The sequence below is a fragment of the Gopherus evgoodei genome, chromosome 4, assembly GCF_007399415.2.
Source record: "Gopherus evgoodei ecotype Sinaloan lineage chromosome 4, rGopEvg1_v1.p, whole genome shotgun sequence".
In the NCBI taxonomy this organism is placed as follows: domain Eukaryota; kingdom Metazoa; phylum Chordata; order Testudines; family Testudinidae; genus Gopherus; species Gopherus evgoodei.
In genome coordinates, this window is record NC_044325.1 from 90,300,810 (window position 1) to 90,321,168 (window position 20,359).

A 20,359-nucleotide genomic window follows, 5' to 3' on the forward strand; every position below is an offset into this window, starting at 1 on the left:
ATTAATTAAGTTCTCTACTTGGTCAAAATTCTCTACCTTGTCATTACATTTTCTTCCTTTTCTAGCTATGACACTGACAATTTTAGGATGTTAGCCATTACCTTTGGAAGAAGAACACACTTATTTAAATGAAGGAGGGCCTCCGACAGAGCTATAGCAAGTTGTTCTCCATTGATTTGAACCTGAAGATCATGCACCTAGAGGTTGGCAGGAAAAAGGCGGACTTCCCTTTTCGTATGCCTATTATGCATGTGCTCATTAAGCCTGAAGAATCACTTAACTGAGATCATGACTAGACACAGTGGGAGTGGGGGGGTGGTCAGAATTGGCAGACAATATAGAGACTTTGCATTATTTCAATTTTAATAGATCAACAATATTCCTCATCAATAAGAGGCAAAAAGAGGGAGACAGAGAAGGGAAAATAGCTGTAGGGATATTTACTGAATTCCTGTAACTACAGGCAAGCAGCTAGACTGGATAAGCAAACTATTTAACTGAAAGGAACACTCATGATGGGCATTATGATCCTCGTTTTTTCCGATCATCTCATACAAGAGGTCTGCTCTGCCCTGATAGACTGCAGCAATGACACCATGCATCACGAGTTTGGGAGGGTTTATTGAGTCCTCAGAATAACTACATTTATTTTTGTTTTATGATGTATCTGGCACATTGTTGAACAGTAACACGGTGAAATTAAATCCTGTGCGGAGGGCAAGCACCGTCGTGCTTAAGTGGGACTTAATTAGCAAATAGTGGGATTTGTACTGGCCATCTACGTAGAAGTGAATTTCACGCATAATGAATAACTCTTAAATATATGACCCAACATTATTTTGGGTGTTTTTTGGTATTAAATTGTCCACTAAGTATGCCATATTGTGCAGTAGCTGGTAGCTACCTTCAGATAAAGCTTAACCCCCCAATAATGCATATAATGAAGAAAGACTGGCTCAGACCAGTGAAGTCTAGTACCAGACACTCAAAGTATGGTGAAAAAAAATCCTTCAGTGGACAATTATAATTCATGTGGCTAATTTTTGTAATCTTGTACCTTCAGGAAAAATTTATCCTTGGTCTTCAGAGAAAATCAGGTGATACTCATCAGTCACGGAATTTGAATGTCTTTTGGAAGGTGGGTCAGTTTCTATTCTTGGTTAAACCCTTGTAGCCCCACTGAGGGCTTGTCAATACTAATGCGCAGGGTCAATCTAAGGTATGCAACTTCAGCTACGTGAATAGTGTAGCTGAAGTCAACATACTTAGATCTAGTTATCGTGGTGTTTTCACTGTGTTAAGTTGACAGCTGACACTCTCACATCGACTCCGCTTGCGCTTCTCATTCTGTTGGAGTACTAGAGTCGACAGGAGAGCGCTCAGCTGTCGATTCATCGCATCTATACTAGACGCAATAAATCGACCGCTGCTGGATTGATTGCTGCCTGCCGATCTGGCAGGTAGTGTAGACAAGCCCTGAATTTAAGTGGGCTGCAATGGCGTAATTATCAAATGAGTTTAGTCCATTTTCTTTAGCTTGCATAGCAACAAATGTTAACAATGATAATATGTTATCAGGCCATATAAAGTCAACGGGATTTCAAAACAACATGGATTTGAGTCTGAATTCACACTGGTGTAACTCCATTGGTTGCAATAGAGTTACGCTTGATTTACTTCAGTATTAGAAAGAAAAGAATAAAGACCTCAATGAATGCATATCCAGTTCCCTAGAAAAAATCTCTTATTTCTACTCTCACTATGCTATTCTGACCTTCAGTTTTGTTGTCTTTTCTATTGTTAGTTAACATCTCTCTGAACTGCTCTTCAGGGATACTTTGGAACTTGGTTTTCCTTTAATTGGTCTCTTTCACCATTTCTTTACATATATCTGAAATTTTCCACAGTGTCAAGCATATTGTGTTATAAATTTCCAGCTGAGAAACACAAAATATGTTTATAAGACATCAGATAGCATCATCACAGGATGACTATGAGCCGCCAATGTGATATGGCCGTGAAAAAAGCTAATGCGGTTTTAGGATGCATCAGGCGAGGTATTTCCAGCAAAGATAAGGAGGTGTTAGTACCATTATATAAGGCGCTGGTGAGACCCCACCTGGAATACTGTGTGCAGTTCTGGTCTCCCATGTTTAAGAAGGATGAATTCAAACTGGAACAGGTTCAGAGACGGGCTACTAGGATGATCCGAGGAATGGAAAACCTGTCATATGAAAGGACACTCAAAGAGCTTGGCTTATTTAGTCTAGCCAAAAGAAGGCTGAGGGGGGATATGCTTGCTCTTTATAAATATATCAGAGGGATTAATATTAGGGAGGGAGAGGAATTATTTAAGCTCAGTACCAATGTAGATACAAGAATGAATGGGTATAAACTGGACACTAGGAAGTTTAGACTTGAAATTAGATGAAGGTTTCTAACCATTAGAGGAGTGAAGTTCTGGAACAGCCTTCCAAGGGGAGTAGTGGGGGGAAAAGACATATCTGGCTTTAAGATTAAGCTTGATAAGTTTATGGAAGGGATGGTATGATGGGAGAGCCTAATTTTGGCAATTGATCTTTGATTATCGCCAGATAAGTATGCCCAGTGGTTGGTGATGGGATGTTGGATGGGATGGGCTCTGAGTTACTGCAGAGAATTCTTTTCTGAGTGCTGGCTGGTGAGTCTTGCCCACATGCTCAGGGTTTAGCTGATCGCCATATTTGGGGTAGGGAAGGAATTTTCCTCCAGGGCAGATTGGCAGAGGCCCTGGAGGTTTTTCGCCTTCCCCTGAAGCGTGGGGCATGGATCACTTGCTGGTGGATTCTCTGCAGCTTGAGGTCTTCAAACCACAATTTGAAGACTTCAATAACTCAGGCATAGGTTAGGGGTTTGTTATAGAAGTGGATGGGTAGGGTTCTGTGGCCTGATTTGTGCAGGGGGTCGGACTAGATAATCACATTGGTCCCTTCTGACCCTAGAATCTATGAATCTATGAATCTATTATTCAAGCCATAAATATGAGATACTTGAGGACATTTATAAAAAAATTTTTTTTTGTGTTCTACATGAAGTTGGAAGCAGAAATTTACTCTCCTCATGAGACATCACAAAAACATGAAACTTGAGTTTTCAATCAAGTCATTTTACATCTGTGCAATGTGCAAAGAATAAGATGAGCATAAGATATCTTTGCAAAATTATGAGACTATGCACTCTGAGTTTCCTTTAAATTATTTTTATGAAGCCTTAAAAGATTTTAATATGTTGGAAAACAGTGAACCTTTAAAGCAAAGAAAATCTTAAATCTGATATTGAACTCATTTTATTTGCATCAGATTTTCATTGGTGTTCCACCACTGACTTCAGTGGAGTCACTCCAGATTTATATCTGTGGAAAAAAGTATGGAATCTAACTCTATATACTACATTCTTTTCCCTGCCTAGTCCACTGTCAGGAAAGTCCCCAGCTGAGCAATAAGTGTGGCTGGAAATTGGGGTTAACTCTCAAAATCCCTTGCATATCCTTATCTACACTTAGGGGTCAGCACTAGTGCAACTAAACCAACTGCTGAACTGGAGTTATATCCTAAGTGTAGACAAGGCTCCAATTATACTTCTGTAGATCTACAGCAGTTCCACTAAAACCAATAGATTTATTCCTGATTTATAAAGATATAACTGAAATTCAACGCTCAGTTCCTCCTTCTTCTTACTCCACACGTGACCTGGCTTGGACTAATTGATTCTCCTAAAAGCCAGGTTAACTTCCTCAGGTGGCTTTCCATAACCTTTCAGGCCCATCTAATTATATGAGTGATTTCCCATCATATAATATTAGTATTGCTTTGTCAGGTGATTTTTATTTATTTAGCAGATACAATATGAAAACACCTCCTCATATTGGTGACTTTTCTGTCACAAAGCATTAGTAAAGCAGAACACTAATGAGATGTGATGGGATGGAAAATTGTTAGTAATATAAAAGATGTTCACACTTTAGAATAGACATGTCACTCTTCACTGTTGTAAAAGAAGTTTGGGATTTTTTAAGGAAATAGTGGTCTTTCTTTCTCTCTACCATGTGCTACTATTATAGGACTGGATTTACACTTCATACGGTGAGTGATTAAATAGCTTTCGTTCTCTGGATATTGAGCGGCGCTGCAAATTGTGGAGGCATTTGGGGGTAGTAGTATTAAGAAGAAACTACAGATGCATTATCTTATCCACGGCATCTTTTGTTACTTTAAAAGCATGGAAAAGTATGTCAAATTGTGGCAGAGATTGTAGTTTTATCTAAAATAAACATATATAATGAGACATTCTTTATTAACAAGTCAGAAGCCAAGTGTTCCCTCTTTTTGAATACTGAATAGAAATCAATATACATTATGCAGTAGTAGCAGCTGAGATTGCAGAAGACCCAAGGACAGCACAAAGACTGTGATTTACTGAAAATATTTCATCAGGGTAAGAGCCCTGAGATGAAGCGCAGTTTGCCCAAAGAATACATCCTCACTGCTGCACTTTTCAGCATGCATTTAGCAAAGCTACTTGCACAAACTGTAAAATGTACTATTCTTGTTGCAACTCCATAACTGTTGAGCTGTAAAGAATTGTTCATACATTCTAAGCAGGTCCTCTAAGAATAAAAGAAGTTTTATGGAACATCATATATTGCCATTCAATGCTAGACAATGTTAACAATTTTGTTGTTGTTGCTTATGACACTTGCCCCTACACGAAAACTTAACTGCAGAGCAGTGTGTTTCCTTTACTTTTCTGCAGCACTTCAGAGAGAAAGAGAGAGAATATCTTGAGAAATCCAGGTTCAGCTAATTTTCATAATGCTGCACACCTCACCATGACCCTTAGAACATCACAGTATTGGCCCTGCTTTGTCTGGGAGACCTGAGAAATTCAGAACTCAAGCTGTGATGGGTCCCTGCAAAAAAACTGCACAACAAAATAAAGAAATGGGACACACACACAAAAAACTACAGAGATACTCAACTGAATATATCAACTATAATGAAATATAAAAAGCTATGCAATTAATGCAAAATCATCTCCACTGTATTGCCTCATCTTCAGAATGACTATTAGAAATGATTAAAAAGTACATAAATCTCAGTATTTTTTTCAACAGCATAATTCACTACGATGTGGAGAAATTCAGATTAGCAAGAAAAAAGTGCTCACCCTAGCTTGTTTGGTGAAAAGAATCAGGCACATCATGTAAATAATGAGCTTTGTATCAACGAGGCAGGGGCCAAGCACCCTTACACGAGTCTAGTAGACAGCAGCCTTGGAGAAACCCTGGATGACAAAAATTGGAATGAAGGTGGTGAATAGGTAGGAAAAATTATGGATATAGACATATGGCTAAATTCTAACTGGATCTAACACTTGTACAATCTTACGGATTTGTGGTATGCACAGCGAATAAGTCATAAGCAGAATATGGACCACATAAGGCAGAGCAGATGCCTCCAGAATAAGAAAGTGAATTTTGTCAAAGTGAAAAATAAAAATCCAATGTTTGTGCATAAGAACAAGGGAGAGATTAGGGCTAAGTCACAAGTATGTGCAACACAGAGATCTATGGGGTTTACTAAAAATGTCTCAGAACTCTTCTTTTCCCACTAACACAATTATTCACTATTTGAATACATTGTAAACTGTCTGATGCAGTCTTGATCTATTGTGAATCTGTAAAAAAGGCGATTGACTGTGATGAGGAAGAGAAAAGTTAATTTGGCTTTAGACAAAACATACTTTAGGTATCAGCTAGATTTTGCAGCTTTTCCTTCATGCTTAGAACCCAACTAACTATTTCTATCAAGATTTCAGTGGTGTTTTCTTTGTGTATCAGATTTCACACCTCTATTCAAGATTTTATAGCTCTGTTACAGTTTAGGAAAAATATCATTTCAGAAGTGTGTAACATGACCCAGGGTACAATCTGGACTGTTGAACAGTAGTGTTCCCTTAACTCTCTAGCCTGGGGTACCTTTTACACTGCTTTGCTGTCAGAACAGCTATTCCTGGCCTGCTCACACAGGGTTTAGCATGCAAATTCAGTCCCAGCGAAGCACAGTAAAAGCTGTGTTATCTGCCACTTTACCAGCCGAAAAGCTCTATAAACCAGCATTTCTGATCTTCATTGAAAGTCTGGTTTACAGTCAGGCTGGCACGGGACTGGTAGGCTACCTACCTGACTCCACATGGCTCTCCGGAAGCGGCGACATGTCCCTGCTGCTCTTCGTGGAGGAACAGCTATGAAGGGTTCAGAGTGTGGGTGGAGTGCGGGGCAGGGCGTTGGGACACAGGAGTGGTTTTGGGGTCCCAGATCTGGGTGGCACTCACCTCAGGCAGCTCCATCACACCTACTTTGCTTCAGATCACACTCAGCTGTGGTGCAAATATTTTTGTAATGGCTTTTAAAATGAAATTATATATGTACAGACAGTTAACACTCAGTATCAGTACCTGCAAGGTTTATTGTTATCTCAGCAACAGGTCCTCAGCTGTTACAAATTTCTTTAGTGGTTTTTTATTTTATGTGTTATACTACTGGCTTGATAAATTCCTTCCTTATACTCACATACATTTTATGTGATGGATAAGTTACTGTTTGGGAATGTATGTATTAAGAATGGTTGATGGGATATGTGGAAATATTTAATTTCATTTTAAAAGTCATTACAAAAATATTTGGACCAACGAGCTGAGCATGATCTGAAGTAAAGTAGGTGTGATGGATCGCGCACCTCAAACCCAAGCCACTGAGCAGTAATCAGGCCATGACCACCGCCCAGCAGTTCATCTAAGTAACCAGAGAAGCGAACCTTCCCCCGAAGCTCCTTATTGGGAGAAACACCAGCACCTACAATTGGCTGAGGAGGTCTCTATAAACCAGGAAGCAGTACAGGGCATTGTCTAAGCAACTAGAGGAATCCCTGGCTGGTTGCTACTATGGACCTCTTCTGCTTTCCTGAGTCCTGCCTGCTCCTGGTTCATATTCCCCTTATCACAGACCCCCATCTACTTCCAGTTCCTGATTTCCTGCCTTATTCCAGATCCCTGCTCCTATATCTTATCCCTGGCACTGTCCTTTGGCTTGGCACCTGACTGACTCTGGCTCTGACCACTAGGCCCGTCTGCCCATGCCATGGTAATTGGAGTGGATTCATGTTTCTGGTGTTTCTTGAATATAGGCCAGAGTCACACAGCCAGCTATGATTATTTGGCAGGCACTGTGCCTGAATACCTTCGTTACATAGGCCAACAGCAATGTCAGATGGCGGTAAACTCATGGCTGGCCAACTGTGAATATTATAGATGGAAGACAACTGAAAAAGATAATTTGCTCAATGTTTATAAATGCATTCATGCTGAGCATCATACCAGTATGATGCTCAGTAATGAATGTAACTGCATCTGTGGCACAATTGTTAGACGGTATGGCAGGTGAAACATGTGCACTGAGCCTATCCTGTGGAGAACCTAGTGTGAACCAAAAGATAGCATGCAGTTGAGTTCCTGAGTGAATTATTCCTGAGGATGTATACAATGTGTATTTTCAACAGTGAGCAGCTGGAAACAAAGTGCTAGGTGGTGAGATGTGGGATTTTAGTGCTTGGGGAATCTACTGAGCAGGTCTTGTTTAAAATCTGTGTAATGATTTGAGTGATGCTGGAAGGCTATGAATGAATCAGATAGTAGAATGAGTGTAGTGATGAGTGAACAGCAAAAAAGACAGAAGAGGCTAGTTCATCCAAAATTAAGAGGACTTGTCAGAAATAAGCAGCAGCATCTGGGGCACTGTGCACTTTAATGCTCCACTACCAGAAAAACATTGATGAACTGGGGAAGATTTCACAGTAGAACAGCAAAGTACTTAAGGATCGGATGGGATTCATTATTAAGGGAAAATTAAGAGAACAAAATATATAAAAGTTTGCCTAAATTATAACTCAGGGGTATAAAATAACCAATTCTTCACACTCACCAGGTTAAGTTACTCCCAAGGAGCTATAACTAAGAAGAAGAGAACAAAGACCAGTAAACAAATTGTTCCAGCACTGACGTCTATTAGTCTGTGGAATTTTAAGACAATTAAACGTAGGCTGGAAAAGAGGCATGGGAATATACTGCAGAGTTTCAAAGAGCATTCCTACATCTATCCTACCATACCATGCACTACACAGGAAAAACTCATTGCAGGGCTAGGAAACTACTGCATGTCCACTAGGCTTTCTATAGAGTGTTTGTTGGGGAGCGTTTGCCCCATACAGCAGCTGCTGATGGCATGAGATCCACGGGAAAAATTCCACAGACAGAATGCAGGATCACTTGCATAGTGGCACTGGGCAGTACACAGCTTCCCAGAAACATCCCTTCCCCCATGACAACACAGCTTACTCCGAAGCCACTTCCCTGTGATCCCTGCTGGCATCTGCCCTAAATATCCTCTCTCCCAAGAGGAAGGGGCAGAAAGGAATGCAACATGTGGTAAGGGAAACAGCTTCAGTTAATCTTGACAGTATCAGTCCTGTGTTGTCTTGCACATTCCCTGCAGATCTGAGATAGAATCAAAGTGGCCATCATCTCTTTCTCACCCTTATCTCATCCAGATATATTCCCCACTCCAGCTCTGAAGCACACTTAAGGATGGACTTCACAGGGCTTCCAGAGAGAGAGGCAACAAGTTCTTGCTTTCTCTTGTCTATGGTCACAGGGACATTTACATACCTTTTATCCTCTTTTTACACTTCCTTCATAAAAAGCAACATGAAGTAGGGCCCTATGGTTCTTTCATTCGTGTGATGTGAGCACATTAGTGGTAGTGGAGTCAGGAGAGCGAACGAGTGAACGAAGACTGGGATCCAGAGGTAAAAAAGAGAAGAATTAAAAGGAGATGATGCTTGGAAAGACATGTATTGAACTCAATAATGTATAATATGTAGGCAAAGAATAGTCAAGCAGGTCAACGAGAAAATATTAGGCAGTGTTCCAGACTTCCAACTTTCTCTTGCTCAAACACTCCATATCAAGCCTCACCAGAAATTAAGTGTGAAGGCCACTGCAACAGGAGCTGCAGCACTCTCTCTCAAGACAACAATGCAATGACAATGAAGTGTATGCAACAAACAATAATATCTAAATGTATATTCCAGGACATCAGAATATACTTAATAATTATTCAGCACTGCATTATTAAATATGTTACAGAGACCTTGCACATGTTTATATAACCTTTTTGCAGTTCCACAAAGACCAGGAAAATTCTGACCCAGCTGGAAGGTGAAGGTAACTAGTTTAAAATGTCAGCTGAAGCAGGAAGCTCAAACTTGTTGGAACTCAGTGTTCTATATGCTTCAGAGGCGTTATGAAAAACAAAAAGCCATATGTGCTTGCAGCATGTTGGCAAGCAACGGATCAAAAAGGCAGCTGCTGTCCTCCCCACCACCCACTCAAATCATGTTGTCAGTTTAGTTAACATCCTCCATCCATTTGAAATGGCAGCTTGAAAGTGACAGTGATAATACAAGCATGATCTTTCTGCTATCATTTGTTCAGTGTGTGGCGAAAGTGATTCTGAAACCAGCAAGGAGAACAATATTGCTATAGTGGCAGGAAATAACTTTCAAGCTGTCCTTGGGAGCCTTACAATCAGAGCAATGCTTGAAAGTGAAGAGTGCACATTGCAATATTGCTTTGTCAATGTGTCAAGGGGATCCTACTACCATCCAATGCAGACACTCAACAGATGACTGGAAGGATGATCTCATAAAGAGCTTCTGCTCCTTTCCCACAGCTTCTATCTGTCATATACCTCTTGCAACAGTATGTCTATTATTACAAATGATACATTAACAACACCTTTGATGTGCTAAGACCAAATGTAAAAGTATGTTAATGTGCTACGTAACAAATTTCAAATCAAGTAAATAAAAGCTGTTGCTGCTGTCTGCAAAAACGTTTATGTTGGTTGAGCAGCATATTCAAGACAACACCAATCCCAAGGCTTTTATTAATTTCTCTTTTCCAGATAAGAGGGATGATGATCATGTTATGCTCTGGGTATATAACAGAACTCAAGGGCCTCCTCCTGCTCCCACTGGAGTCAAAGGAAAAAATAATTCAAGGACCTTATTGAAGAAAAGATCATTGGTAGCGGTTGGCAGTGATCTTCATTAATGTACGGTAGAGACAAGTTATGATTCCATCTCCACGCAGTGGCTTGCCAACGCAGCTGGTGCTGGAAGTGGTACACAGTGGGGGTGGTGGGAGTGACTCACAGCCAACCATGAACAGTAGCATTTCTCTGAAGACAGCTATACCCAGGTTGCCTTGGCAAGGCACTCCTAGGTAAAAGACACCTTCACGTTGCTTACATGGCAAATTCCTTGGTTTACTACCAGTTCTCAAAGGATGCACAGGGGAGATTTTGCTTAGACTCACACTGGAGATTCAGCACATTCTGACACCATTAAGTCATTTCTAAGTTGGGAAATCCTGCTTTCATTTTTAGTGTGTGTCTAGAGACCTAGAGGGGCACATTTCCAGCAGGACCTCCTGTAGTTCCAAGACTTCAGCAATTACTCTTTAGAGAAGCCAGACACACCCTGCCCTTTGGGGAACATAATGCTGCTGTAGGTAATAGCTGTGTGGAATCCTTGCATTCAGGGGATCACATGTGTTGGCCCATGCTCACAAGTGCTGAGAGAATCAAGGTTCCCTGCACACTCACCAGAGGTGAAAGTAAGCAGGTCTGGTCCAGTAAGGGGTAGTGGCAAGAGCCGGTATGCTGTACCAGACTGGACTGGCTTCCCCAGGCTGGTTATTTAAAGGGCCCAGGGCTCCCTGCAGCAGCTGGAGCCCAGGACCCTTTAAATTGCCTCCTGAGCCCTGGTGCCAGAGCCCTGGGGTAGCAGTGGCAGGGATCCAGAGGTTATTTAAAGGGACCGGGGCTCCTGCCACTATGGGGAGCCCCAGCCCTTTAAATCACCACTGGAGCCCTGCACCGCTACCCCAGGGCTCTGGCAGTGGCTGGAGCCCCAGCCCTTTAAATACCCACGGGAGTCCTGCTGCTGCTACCCCATGGCTCCAGCAGCTAGGCTCGGGTGGTGATTTAAAGTGCCTGGGGCCCCCTGCAGTGGCAACAGGACCATGTTGGTGATTTAAAGGGCCCTGAGCTCCACTGCGGTAGTGGTAGCCAGAGCCCCAGGCCCTGTAAATCACTCCTGAGCCCTGGAGCTCCCAGCCATCTTTGCAGCTGGTAGCTCCAGGGGTGATTTAAAGGTCCTGGGGCTCCCAGCCACAGCCAGAGCCCCGGGGCCTTTAAATCTTGATTTAAAGGCCATGCCTTTTCTGGTTGAGGCCACACCTCTTCTGATTGAGGCCACGCCACTGCTCAGGACTCCAGCCTAATGGTAACTTCTTTAACTTACTTTCACTCCTGACCCTCACCAACTTACAGCCCTTGTGCAGTCAGTCATTCAGAGCTAGAATCCAGCCCACTGGCACTAGGTGCTGTGGAATAAGCAAACTGGTTGACATAACTTCTGATACATATTGTTTCCAACCTAAATTATCCAGCACATGCTGTGCCTGCATCTTTCTGGTCTTGTTAACAGACAGAAGCTCCCTGCCTACTGTAGACATATCATAACTCTAGTCCCAGATTTGGACCTTAGCATCCAAAATATGGGGGTTAGCATGAAAACCTCCAAGCTTAGCTACCAGCTTGGACCTGGTACTTGCTGCCACCACCCAAAAAATTAGAGTGTTTTGGGGCACTCTGGTCCCCCTGAAAAACCTTCCCTGGGGACCCCAAGACCCAAATCCCTTGAGTCTTACAACAAAGGGAAATAATCCTTTTTCCCTTCCCCCCTCCAGGTGCTCCTGGAGAGATACACAGACACAAGCTCTGTGAATCTAAACAGAGGGACTCCCCCCTCCCCGTTTTCCAGTCCTGGAGAACAGAATTACCGAGAGTTTATCTCTCTTTCCCCCCTCACCCAGAGGGAATGCAAAATCAGGCGAATAAATCTAACACACACAGATCTCCCTCTGACTTCTTCCTCCCACCAATTCCCTGGTGAGTACAGACTCAATTTCCCCGAAGTTTCCCAGTAAAGAAAACTCCAACAGGTCTTAAAAGAAAGCTTTATATAAAAGAAAGAAAATTACATACAAATGGTCTCTCTGTATTAAGGTGACAAATACAGGGTTGATTGCTTAAAAGAAATATGAATAAACAGCCTTATTCAAAAAGAATACAAATCAAAGCACTCCAGCACTATATTCATGTAAATACAAAAGAAACAAACTCTTTGGTACTCACAACTTGGAAACAGAAGATTAGAAAGCAGAAATACTTCTCCAAAGCTCAGAGAAAGCACGCAGACAGAAAACAAAGACTCAGACACAAACTTCCCTCCACCCAGAGTAGAAAAAATCCGGTTTCCTGATTGGTCCTCTGGTCAGGTGCTTCAGGTGAAAGAGACATTAACCCTTAGCTATCTGTTTATGACAAGACAATACAGAGCATCTCACTTAATAGAAGAAGAACATGAGGAACTAAACTTCACAAATCGTGCATCTGCCCTTAGACCTCTGGAGGGCTGGCAGTCTGGCCTGAAGGAGAGAGACATGGTTCTGTGGCCCCTTCCATTTGAGGGAATGGGCCTTTTGTTTTGTTGGGCTCCACCCCACCCTCACTGGATTTCAGATAGGCCCTTCGGTGTACATTTTTAATAGTGAGAGTAACTAACCAGTAGAAAAATGTATCAAAGGTTGTATCAAAGATTGTGGTGGATTCTCCATCACTGACAATTTTTAAATCAAGTTTGGATGTTTTTCTAAAAGATATGCCCTAGGAATTATTTTTGGGAGGTTCTGTGTTATACAAGGGGTCAGACTAGATGATCATAATGGTCCCTTCTGGTTTAGAAAGAATCTATGACCTAAAGGAGAAATAGCGGCACATAGGGGAAAATTATGAGACACATCTACCCTAATGGGGCTATTGGGAAATACAAAAATCACACAGCTGTGTGTCTGTTATTGAAGTCATATGTGTGCTGCTGCTGATCCATCTGCAGAGGAATATGATTTAAAGTGGGGATCCATTACATGGAAAGAGAAATTCAACAGCAGAACTAAAGCTTTTCAATGATGTCCATACTTCCCTAAGCTTTCTTCTATGTGCCAACTGTAATCCTAGGTTGCTCAATTTGTGGATAAATTATTCTGGTAAGAAACATCTAAATTTGCTGCCTTTCCCTGTGTTTAACAAAACAACCACTCACATCTCTTAACTTCTTCTAATATTTAACCCATCACTCACCCCAAACACTCCACACTGTTGCTTTTGTTTGTTCAGGCAACAAAAGCCTAGAGATATTAATGAGCTAGCCATCAAGTACAAGAAGTATGAAATGACTTAAGAATTGAATCCAGGATAATCTTGTTAGGTCCAAGGGAACCTGGAGGAACAAAATATAGCTTTCATATCTATGCTGTGTATGGCTCTGTTATGCAGTGTGGTATCTTTGAAAATAGGACTCAAAGCTTATTTACACTCATTTTTTTTTCATTGCTGCATTGATCATTTAATGCAAATACATTTCCTGAAAATTGGGCTGTTATCCAGGCATGGCAAATTAAACTTCCAGCTCCACTATTAAAGGCAGCATGCTGATGAATGGAGCAGCAATACTGATTTACTTTGAGTGGTTCTATGACTCATAGACAGGATGTACAATATCTTTGCCATCTTGGCAGAAGCAGCAGGCAGTCTCGAAAAGCGATTGCCACCCTGTTCTCCCTTGCTATCACTCTCACTTAGAAACCTCTACTGTTTATGATCATGAAGAATTTGCACCAATTCTTTAATTTTTTTATAAAGCAAATTAGGTGCTTGTGAATGGCATTATGTTGATGGCCTGCAGGTGGAGGTAGTTTATTTATCCAGAGAAGGGTACAGAATAGGCAATGCCCTTTACCATTTTCTCCATACTACCCCACTACTGTGAATAAACTTTGGTCACAAAACAAACTCTTTGAAAAGGATAGGAAATGTCAGTCTCCAGGCCCATTCCATCTCCCATTTCTCTGCTGAAATTGCCAGTAAATGTGTTAGCAAGATGCTGAACCTGTAGTCTGCTGAAGCTGGAGGGGCAGGATTAGCTTAGTCTGGGTGGGAGGGATAGTGCAGTGGTTGAGCATTAACCTGCTAAATCCAGCATTGTAAATTCAATCCTTAAGAGGGTCATTTAGGAATCTGAAGTAAAATCTGTCTAGGGATTGGTTCTTCTTTGAGCAGGGGGTTGGACTAGGTGACCTCCTGAGGTCCCTTCCAACTCTGATATTCTATGGAACTCAGTTCAGAACTGACATCTAAAACAAAATGGTGTAAATGCTACCGGAACAGACATGTAAGAATCTAGCAAATTTGCAAGGGCTTCTGGAATTTGTAGTTCAAATGAGTGATGCTACCAGCAAGAAAACAGTGCTGCTACTCCTCCTTTTCAATTAGCCCCTTTATTGATTAAAGAATAAGTATCTAATGAGTTGTTTAACTAAATAATTTTCAGTTTAGTTGTTGCTCACGAACTCTTTACTTTGAATATTCAGTATTTATTGATTGATATTGGTCACATGGTATTTCTTCTGTTCCCTGATAGGATAACTGAAAGTTTTTAAATGGAAGACTGAAGGATGAATAACAACTCATGTAACAAATTTTCAGATAACTCACTCAATCAGGCTAAAATGTGCAAAACTTCCAAGAGTCACAAACATTTTAATGAATTCATGACGGTCATAAATACTTGAGAATAATCCCAAATCCCACTAACTCTGTGCTTTTATTTGCAAAAGATGCTTTGCAACTCAAGTGTAACTCCATTCACACCAGAAGAGTAACACTAACGATGTACTTGGCAATAATACATCCTGCCATGTTCAGTGTCTCTTATATGATATTTTTAACATGTATACATAAAAAATAAGAAGGAATAGGAAGGATGAAGGTTTGAAACTATTAGAATGCTGACATTTCCAAATTATTAAAACACATGTTCACATAGGTTTAAAATCCTGCTGAATAGTTCATCATTAATATACAAAAGATGCTCTCTGACACTGTTTTCGAAAGGGTAAATAAAACTGTCATGGAGCATTTCAGAGCTTAAGAATTAATATTAACATAATTGCTCTAAAAAAATTTAAAAGATCTGAAAAAAGCATTTGCTGACTCTTCATCTGTAAGAATATATTGAGGTTGGCATCTATCTCTTGACAACGGTGTTATCAGACCAGTTGCAGTCCCAAGATAATACAGTGGTGCCTGCCAGTGCCATTACAGTTAAGCTTCTGTCAGCATATTCTTTATCAATTCTTGTTTTTGCAGATTTATAACTCCTTAATACTCAAGCATAAGGATAAGATTATGCCACAGAAGTCACAGATTCTGTGACTTTCAGAGACCTCCGTGACATTTACTGCTTCAGACCCAGGGTGGGGGCAGAGCTGTCAGCTGGTCGGGTCCCTGGAGCTCTCAGCCGCCGCTGGCGGTGGGGGACCCTGGAGCAATCAAGCATCCTGGAACTCTGAGCCACAACAGGCAGCAGGGATCCCAGATCTCTGAGCTGCTGGGACTCTGGAGGGGGCCCCAGAGCTGTTGATCACGGTGGTGGGTGCTGGACCCCCCTTCCCTGCAATGAGGCTCAGCCTCTTTTTCTTCCACTTGGGCTTCAGTTATTCCCCCATCATTTCCCCCCCCCATGTTATTTTTAGTAAAAGTCACAGATAGGTCACGGGCCTCTGTGAATTTTTATTTATTGCCCACAACATGTCTGTGACTTTTACTAAAAATAACTGTGACAAAATCTTAGCCTTACTCATGCATTACTATTAACTCCTGGATAAAACTGGACATAGAGCATACTGGGTTTTTTGTCTGTTGTTTTTTTGTTTTTACTGTGTGGAGAAAAGTGTGAGGCATATTGTTTTTTATTTTTAATAAATAAATGCTTTTACATTAGAAGTCAACAGCTAGAATTCTGAAGATTTGTCTTTAAAATTCTGCAATGCCAACCATTCCTGCTATGTGTGTGCATGGAAAACAATGGATGTTTGAAAACTGTCGAATACTCCTAGGTAGTAACTTTAATTCCATAAGGTCTTTGCATATACCTAATTGTACTGACAAGCTAATGGATCCATAATATGGCCACATATATTCCCCCTACTGGATGAAATTCAAAGGGTCCATACAAGCCCCTCCACACATCACTTAATCTCATTTAGGGCCTTATTTTTAGAGATGCTGACAATCATCTGTAGCTTAGAGTTTTGATGCTCGGCAACTTAGCAATGCAGGAACTTAATGTGGGGTTTGTGTGAGGCATAAATATTGTGGGGGCCTTGAATGGACCCTGTTTGAACTGGGTTGTATTTAACCAATAAAAGAGAGTAGAGTTTTGACCTCACTCTGCAGTTATTAACTTCTTAATACTAGTATCTGTAAAAAAAGATATTATGGAACAATGCACTGAGATGAATTTCACTCTCTATGCATGATGGATTTTAATTTCATTCTCCTTCAAGTCCTGGATCTCCCCACAGGAGTACAATATTGGAGCTGTGATCAGCTATGCAGATTGGAAAGTGGAGTTTTGCCTTTGAAGGGACTTCATAACAAGGAAATATGTTAAGATCCATTTAATAATACTATCATAAAATGGACTAGCATAATACCAAAGGAATGCATATATAAGATACTAATTTGTTCTAAAGGAAAAATAATACACATTTAGGCACTTATTGCTTGCATCGTCAAAGTGTTTTTCTCAAATTAATTTATTAATCCTCCAAGTAATTAATACTAATTGTTTATTAGGCTATAATTATGCCAGTCTACTGCCATAATACTAATTAATTGTAAATGTTTTTATGATACCCCATAATGTTTTATATGCAGTTGTTATGGTCTGTCATGTGCATCTTGAAAAGTCCCTGTAATGCTCACTCCAAACTAGTCTATTATGTGTTTACATGACATGTTGCAAATATTAGCAGGTGAGTAATATATGTGTGCTAAAGTACCTGAAAAAGTCTTTGTTGAACAGTCATTTTCATTACAACATTTTTAGGGATGGGAGAACCAACAAGGCCTCGTTCCCTCCACTATTTACACTCTTTAATTGCCCCCAGATTTGACTATATAAGGGCTGTTGGCAGAGGCTATTCAGGTCTTCAACTCTGGGAACGGCTCTATACTACACATTTTTGCCAGCGTAGCAATATCACTCAGGTTAGTGATTTTTTGTGACATTTTTATACTGGTGAAAGCACTATGTGTAGATGCTACACTAGTACATAGCTATACTGGCAAACCTTTTCTGATGTAACTAGGCCTGGGATTTTTTGTCAAGCATTAAAGCCCAAGCTTTCAGATAAATCCCAAGCTTCTTAACCTTCAGATCATTATGCAAAGCCTTCCTATTTGACAATGGTTTCAGATGTTTACACTTCTAGTCAATGGTTCGGGAAGGTGGCTCTACTTTTCATTGTGGCAATCTAAATTTCAAAAGAGCCTTTTTTAAAGCACACTGTTGGCACAGCAACATGATTGTATTTGTAGTTACATTGAGGTGATGGGCATGTGTATTTTATAAATCTATGGATATGTTTACACTAGACTGTTTCACCTGATTGTCAGTTAACTCAAGACAGTTAGTGTTCTGGTTAAGGCTATCATGATCACTCCTGTGGGGGAGTGGAACAAATGCCACTAGTGTAGACATAGTTATACTGGCAAAACTACATATTAAGTGGTAGAGCAGCTTTTGCTTGGGGGCTGAATAAGCTGCACCGGCAAAAGCCCATTCACACTAGGAATGCTTTGCTAGTAAAAACAATGAGGAGCCTTGTGGCCCCTTAAAGACTAACATATTTATTAGAACTTATGGTTATGCTCTAATAAATGTGTTAGTCTTTAAGATGCCACAAGACTCCTCGTTGTTTTTGCTGAAACAAACTAACATGGATACCCCTCTGAAACTTGCCACCTTGCTAGTAAAGTATGCCAGAATAGCTGTACTGGCAAGGTGCTTCTGGAATGATGGGCTGTTCTTTGCTTCCTCCTTTGTGTTTAGCTATGGTAACTGTCAAGGTGTGTGCAGGACCAGCGCTAGGGGTTTGAGCGCCCTAGGCTCACGGCCATTTTGCTGCCCCATGCGCTGGTCCCCCGGCTCCAGAGTCCGGCCTGCAGATGGTAGGCTGCTCCCACGGCTCCGGTGGAGCTGCCGCAGTCATGCCTGTGGGAGGTCCACCACAGCCACGCGAGCAGCCAACTTTCCAGAGGCACCATTGCAGCAGCTCCACCGGAGCTGCCTGCCGCCCCCTCCGGCAAAATGCCGCCCCCTAATAAAGCTGGCACCCTAGGCAATTGCCTAAGCCGCCTAAATTCAAGCGCCGGCCCTGGCTGTGTGTCAAGTTTGAGGCTATAGTGGGAAGTCATGCAAGAGAGGGGCTAAGCAGAATATGCTTCACTTTACACAAAGAGACAGAATAGCTTAGGTACATTACTATTTCCCTAATTCAAATCAACTTCTATGTTTAATGCCAGAAGACAGTGACACTCTCTGAGATTCTTCACCATTGTTTTGTTGACAGTAGTTGATGCAGGGATTCTTAAGACATCTTTGTATCCTATGTTCTGCAGTAGGACTTCAGCACCACAATAAAACATAAAATTTTAGCCCTGAAGTGGATTTATAGTTAGAAAAGTGATGCCTGTAGAAATGACTTTGTGGGGTTCCATATTTAGTCTGTCTCAGTGACTCTAGATCGAATCAGCCGGGCTTGGAAAACATCTCTGGCATACTCGAGCAGCAGGATCTGAAAGTGAAGCTGTATTCTCTCTGTCTCTTATATCATCATCAATCATAAAAATTCTGCTGTAGGAATTTAAATGACAGCTTTTGACAGTCTAGAATCCTGCTCACTACTCCACAGCTGTATTGCCTTTACATTGCTAATAACATCAAAACATTCATTTCCATCAGTAAATTAAGCATAAATGACTGGAAGATACAAGATTAATTTTCCATTAATTTGGGCTCAAATACTGCATTCCTTCTGAATCCAAAAATGCCATTTATTTCAGTGGAGCTTTAGATCTACAAGGAATGCAGGATCAGATCCTTTAGCTCTGAATATTTTAGCTCTTAATTTTAAAGAGTGAAATCCTGGACGGAGTTACATCAATAACAACAAGCATCCCATTGACTTCACCAAAAGGTCTTAATTTAAGTCAAATCTTCTCTAATATGAAAGAATTGACATATAAACTAAACTATATTACAGTGAGGCTGCAGTCAGAATGGGAGCTTCCTATATGTATACAAGTGCACAAGGGACTGTCATAAACAGATAGTTAAGGGTTAATGTCTCTCTTATCTGTAAAGGGTTAACAAACAGGGATCCCAAACACCTGACCAGAGGACCAATCAGAAGACAAGCTACTTTCAAATCTCTCGGGGAGGGAAGCCTTTGTTTGTGGGTTTTGGGTTTGGCTTTGTTCTCTCTGAGTCCTGGACTGGGCTAGAGGTGTAACCAGGTTTCTGCCAATCTCCCTGCTATAGTCTCTTATCTGTTCAGAATTTTAAGTAGAAAAGGCGGTCATAGTCTTTTACTTTGTTTTCTTTTTCATTTGCATATGTGTACTTGCTGGAAGTAGCTTAAATTGTGTTTCTGCTGGAGAAAGTTTCTTTCTATTGTTTATAAGTTGAAAGACCCTGTAACTTTTTACCCTCTAAGTGCAGAGACAAGTTTTATGTTTTTCTTCTTTTATTAAAGTTTCCTTTTTTTTAGAATCTAATTGATTTTTCTGGTTATCTTTTGTAAAACTCCAGAGAAGGGAGTCTGCACTCACCAGGGAATTGGTGGGAGAAAGGAAAGGGGAGGAGGAAAGGGAAACCTGCTCTCAGCGTTTATCTGTGTATCCCTCTCTGGGGAAGAAGGGAGGGGGGAGTGGTGATTCAAGGAGTTGAATCAGATGATCTCCTAGTGTTCCCAGGGCGGGAAAAAGCTGGGAGGAAGAAAGGAGGGGGAAAGGGAAATGGTTTATTCCCCTTTGTTGTGAGACTCAGGGAATCTGAGTCTTGGGGGTCTCTAGGGAACGGTTTGGGGAGACCAGAGTTTATCAGGCGCTCTAAATAAGTCCTGATTGGTGGCAGCCTAGCAAATTTAAGCTGCTAATTAAGCTTAGGGAATTTCATGCTAATACCCATATTTTGGACGCTAAGGTCCAGAATTGGGAATTATATTATGA

General features: G+C 41.1%; 1 long non-coding RNA gene across 1 annotated transcript; it reads left to right on the forward strand.

The window, feature by feature from the left end:
- Nucleotides 1-1,112: 1,112 nt before the first annotated feature.
- Nucleotides 1,113-20,093, forward strand: LOC115651530. The gene is made up of 3 exons (XR_004000379.1): nt 1,113-1,126; nt 18,937-18,949; nt 19,987-20,093. It is a non-coding gene; the product is annotated as an uncharacterized LOC115651530 (long non-coding RNA).
- Nucleotides 20,094-20,359: the final 266 nt, after the last annotated feature.